We start from the raw sequence: 6,000 nt of genomic DNA, 5'->3' as shown, positions 1-6,000 counted from the left end.
GGTAAAGGCTCTTAAAAAGTAATCAGTCTTCCTGGCTCCCTGGCCAGATAATGACCAAACCAGATGGCTTTTAGAGCTCAAAGGGAGGAAATCAGCATCTGGCTTTTAGCCCTTGGAGGAAATTGATCTTTGGGAAACAAAGTCTCAATAGAAAGCAGTGATGGGAACTGGGCCAATCTTGAAACCAGATGGTCCCACAAGGGGCAGGACAAATTGTATATAAGGCAAGCCAGAGTGCCAAGCTAGCAGAGTTAGATTGAGCTGGACTACTGTGGGTATTCTGTGTCTCTCTATATCTCTCCATGTATACATGTTTGGTGTGAATTAAAGCTCTTCTCTACCAAGACCAGACGTGTGGACAGCGCTCGATCTCAATCAGCGGTGCAACGTGGTGGTCCCAACATATATATATATATATATATATATATATATATATATATATATATATATATATATATGAGCCTGGTGTTGGCGCAGTGGTTAGGGCAGCGGCTTGGGATCCAAAAGGTCCTGAGTTCAAGCCCCGTTGGGCCACTGAATTAATACACCAGGGGGTTGACTCAGCCTGTCATCCTTCTGAGGTCGGCGAAATGAGTACCAGTATACTGGGCTGTTGTATTCCTCGGTTAGAAAATAGGTGTACCATATCCCTGCGTTGTAAGAGGCGACCAGGGTTGCGTCAGGAAGGGCATCTGGCATAAAACATGTGCCAAATCACTATGCGGATCATACGGATGATCCGCTGTGGTGGCCCCTAACGGGAGCAGCCGAAAGAAGAAGAAGAAGATATAAATATATATATATATATATATATATATATATATATATATATATATATATATATATATATATATATATATATATATATATATATATATATACACACACATACACACACACACACACACACACACACACACACACACACACGTTAGCCTGGTGTTGGCGTCGTTGTTAGGATAGCGGCTTGGGATCCAAAAGGTCCTGAGTTCAAGTCCCATTGGCTGCTTGAATTAATACACACCAGAAGGTTGACTCAGCCTGTCATCCTTCTGAGGTTGGCGAAGTGAGTACCAGTGTACTGGGCCTGGTGTATGCCCCGGTTAGAATAGGTGTACCATATCCCTGTGTCGTAAGAGGCGACCAGAGTTGCGTCAGGAAGGGCATCCGGCGTAAAACCTGTGCCAAATCATTATGCGGATCATAACGGATGATCTGCTGTGGCGACCCCTAACGGGAGCAACCGAAAGAAGAAGAAGATATACACACACGTGTGTGTGTGTGTGTGTGTGTGTATATATATATATATATATATATATATATAAATATATATATATATATATATATATATATATATATATATATATATATATATATATATATATATATATATATATATATATATATATATATATATATATATATATATATATATATATATATATATATATATCGGCATTCCTCACTTCACAACCGAGTTCCGTTCCCCCGACTAGGTCGTTAAGCGAATTGGTCGATAGGCGAGGATTTTTTAATGTTTATACAGTAATGTACTGCAAACTGTTATAAACAGAATAGAGGAAATCAGCTCTAATATACATTACTTTGATTTACATTCTGTAAATACAGGTAATCGTTTTTAATTATTCTGTATAAAGAAAAGGTCGAAAGGAAACTCCAACTTGATAACTTTGTTGTAATTTACATAACTCACATATATTACAGAACATAAAAATACAATCAGCAAAAATTATAAAAATGATGTACCAAAAAACATTAAAATTATAAAAAAAAAGACATTCAGATTAACATTTTAGTCATTGAATCCTTATCAGCAGAGTTATCAGGAGCTGTAGAGGGCCCGGGTAAGGGCGACGATGGCGGGAAATGGAAGGACTTGTCGGGGTAGGGGTCGGGGTCCTGTGTAGTGAATACCGACCGACTGTGGGAACGAGACTGAGACTGAGAAAGGGTGATGTGAGATGAGACGCTTGACACTGAGACACTGCGCTGCCATTTCTACAACCAAAATTCTCGTACAGCGTACAATAGCGACTGGTCGGAGAGCTGGTCATAAGTCCACGCGGTCGTGAAATAGGTAGGTCGTTAAATGAGGAGTGCCTGTATACATACATATACATGTGTATATATATATATATATATATATATATATATATATATATATATATATTTATTATGTATGTATGTATGTATGTGTGTGTGTGTGTGTGTGTGTGTGTGTGTGTGTGTGTGTGTGTGTGTGTGTGTGTGTGTGTGTGTGTGTGTGTGTGTGTGTGTGTGTGTGTTGAAGACGAAACATAGGCTCATGGAAGAGCCTCGTGATATGTACAAAGGGAAGTGAAAAGGTTCTTTAGTGAACCGTGTAGGAATGGTTCTCCCCCATATAACTCGGCACAGATGTTGGTCGTTTTCGACACAGCTTCTCAGGCAGGTCGCACATTCTTGTTAGTGGGAGTCGAGTTCCCTGACGCAGTTGGAATGCAAGTCGGGTTTTTGCCTCTGAGATTAATGGTCTGTTGACTCCCTCTCATCTGTACACCAATGTCAATTGGCTTGGCATGAAATTAATACTCCAGTAAAGGGAAACCCCTGAAAACACACAAAGATAAGGGATCCTTTTGAATTCAAACAGTAAATGGAGTATTTTGCAATTAAAATTTCTGTACCCAAAATCGATCTATCTTCCTTTCTTTTCTCACTTGATGTGTGGATGTGCAAGGTGCCTGATGGAAACATTTGCAGGAGAAAACTGAACCTACAGGGATAACACAATTTAACAAGACAACTTTGGAGTTGTTCGTTTAACCTTGACGGTTCACTGGCCTCTCGCAATGCTCTTTGTTCCCTAATTCCTTGTGCTGAATTCACTGAGGGTTGCTACATCGATTTTGGTGGCCTGGGCCTGGCCGCCTGGTTTTTTCAAAATTATGGATCAGATTCTCTGATGTCGGTGAAGGATGTGTTTTCTACATTCGTGCTCAACCACAGGTCAGATTAGAACATGCCAGTGAGAATTGAAGAAAGTTTAGTGGAAAATAATTAAGGAATTCAAAACAAAACAATTTCAAACCTCTTCTCTTTCCCCTTTATAAAAATTGATCGATTGAACAGACTTGACATCGATTTGGCTCGTCCCGGTTCGATTCCCGATTGGACGATAAACTGTCACCGTGGTGCTTCACTGGCAGGGCGTTGCATCAATTAGTGTGCACTCCTTTCGAAGGAAGTTGAGCCAGGTGTCGCATCTTCTCGCATTCGCTGGTGAGCGTTAAAGATTCCACAATGCCGTTTGAAAAGACGAGGCCATCTTGTGCCGACACCCTGGAGTGATTCATAAGGGGAAAGGCATCAGCAGCATCACCGCCTCTCGAGGAATGATGCAACAAGCAGCCAATGACTGCTTTAACACACATGATGACGATGATGATGATGATGTTGATGATGATGATGATGATGATGATGATAAGCACTTGCAATTTGGAAGCACAAAAATATCGCTTGTAGTTCATTCGGATGAAAGAGGGCGACGTGCATTGGTGAATGTATAATAAGTCTACAAATTGCGGTCCCAGGGTCGATTTTAGTCGCACTCCTAAGCGGTGATCCATCCGGGTCCAACCATCTTACCACTCCTCCATCAACAGGTACATATGTTGCAAGAAGTTGAACATGCACAAAATTATGCATGTAAAATGTGAACACCCTTCCATTCCTTCTTCCCTCTACTCTGTCTCTGGAATCGACTCCCTGGGTCTGTCAGCTCATGCTCCTCCCTCCGATCTTCCAACAGTGCTACCCACAGTCCTATCTCTCTCTTCTTTCCATCTTTGGTGTGCGATGTCCTTGTCTCCTTGTTCCTTTCTGATCCTCCGTCCACCTCTGAACCTGCTGCCCCCTGCCATTTAGCTCCTCCGTGAGCCAACATTTTTGTCAACCAAATAAGCACCCAATATGGTTTGATTTTATTTATCTTTTCATTCAAATTTTTGCATTTGCAAATAAAATTGACTATCATACATTCAAATAACAATTGGGATGTAGTTAATCAGTTGTTGACCTTCAAAATGAATTCACCTGTTGAAACAAGCAAAGGATAAGCTACATCGACTACGCAAAATATAGGGACTGGCTTTTGTTTCCGCCACTGGGTCACGGAGCAAGACATTATGATTGATTAAAGTGCAATTATCACAGAGGCATCGATTTTATGTTGGGGAAGACCCAGAAAAAAAAAAACACTGAGCCCCACCACGAACAAGCATCTGCAAAATGTCAACAATGGTAATCTCATAAGTTTTATAAATTACTAGACAACCAGTGACCTAGTTGGGTTCCCGTTGTGACAGCGGTTGATGAAAAAAAAGACAAATTTTAATATGTATCTAGTGGTCAAACTTTAACTTGAAAAAAATTTGAGTATTTCCCTCAGGAGTCATCGTTCGGCCTACCGGTTTCTCGAGGTATATCAACCCATTCTCCATGGTTTGTCCTTGCGCTTTATGGATCGTCATACCATCATACCAAAACTTTACTGAATCGGGAATTGATTTTTTAGTACTTTTTTCGTTTCCCGCTTTGAATGAAACTTGATACTGCACACCGCAGGCGAATGGTGAGTAAGGTGGCCCTAAATTTTTTGTGCTATCGTGTACCATTTTGGCTGTATTTCGGAAACATACAAGATGAGTTTTAGTTTTGTGTGTATATATATATATATATATATATATATATATATATATATATATATATATATATATATATACACAATTGGATATATATATATATATATATATATATATATATATATATATATATATATATATATATATATATGTATATATACACACACATACATACATACAAAAACAAGATGAGAGTTTATTTATATATAGATAATGCACCTGTCATTCCTATTCGGCAGTTTTCAAGTCTGTCACACACTTCGAAAGTGGTTAGAAACAAGCACTATATTACACGGTACCCGGTTGAACCTCTTCCTTTAAAGAAGAAAATTTTGAGTTTCAAACAATAACTTTAAATCACAAAAAAGACTTTTGCGAATTGGCCTCAGATTCAAAAGAAGCAAATCAGATTCAAAACGAGAATGGCCACTTGGTAGAGCGCGTACCTCCACCAGGCTGATTAGTTTACGTTTTGTATCCCACTAATAGGCAAGATCTGGATTTGGACCTGAACTAAAATTTAATCGGCTTGTTTTTTTTTTCATCGAACCAACTCATCCCCCAAATTTCATCCGAATTCGTCCACAACTTTTTCGGAAATCCTGATGGATGTCGTTTTTGGCTCAAACTATTTCTGGTGAAAAATCACTTTAAAAATTCTCGGATCCACATCTGGATCCGGATCTTCACCAAAATCTAATCATTTCATCTGTGTCACATACCCAAGCTCTCCACCAAATTTCGTCCAAATCAACAAGTCTTTGATATCCTGTTCACAGACAAACAGACAGACAGGCGTGATAACATAACCTTCATCCACCTTCGGTGGGAGATAATGTGAATGATACATATGTATTTGAGTCCACAAGTGAGAACCTTCAGAGGTTAACTTGCCTTTTGTTTTATGCCACAAACTGATTGCTGTATCACAGTTTCAGTAGACATTGGGTGACCCAAATATATTGTCCTTCTCCATATGTGTAATCACACTAATTTTTACAAGGAATTACCAGGAAATTTTGCACAGGAGGAGGCTATTCAGCCCATCATGCCTGCACCACAGCAATGCCAGATTAAATAAATCCATCAATACCCCTTCCATTCGTGTGCAGCCTCTTGGCTGTGACACTGGTACTCATTTTGCCAACCTGGGAAGGATGACAGGCTGAGGCTGAGTCAACCCCCTGGTGTTAATTCAGCAGCCAACGGACATTGTGTTCAGGACCTTAGGATCCCAAGCCACCACCCTAACCACTAACAGGACTTGAACTCAGGACCCTAGGATCCCAAGCCACCA

The sequence above is a fragment of the Eptatretus burgeri genome, chromosome 14 (assembly GCF_056783735.1).
Source record: "Eptatretus burgeri isolate ZD-2024b chromosome 14, Ebu_testis_v1, whole genome shotgun sequence".
Taxonomy (NCBI): Eukaryota; Metazoa; Chordata; class Myxini; order Myxiniformes; family Myxinidae; genus Eptatretus; species Eptatretus burgeri.
The sequence above is the reverse complement of the archived record's forward strand: the minus strand, read 5'-3'. Positions refer to the sequence as shown.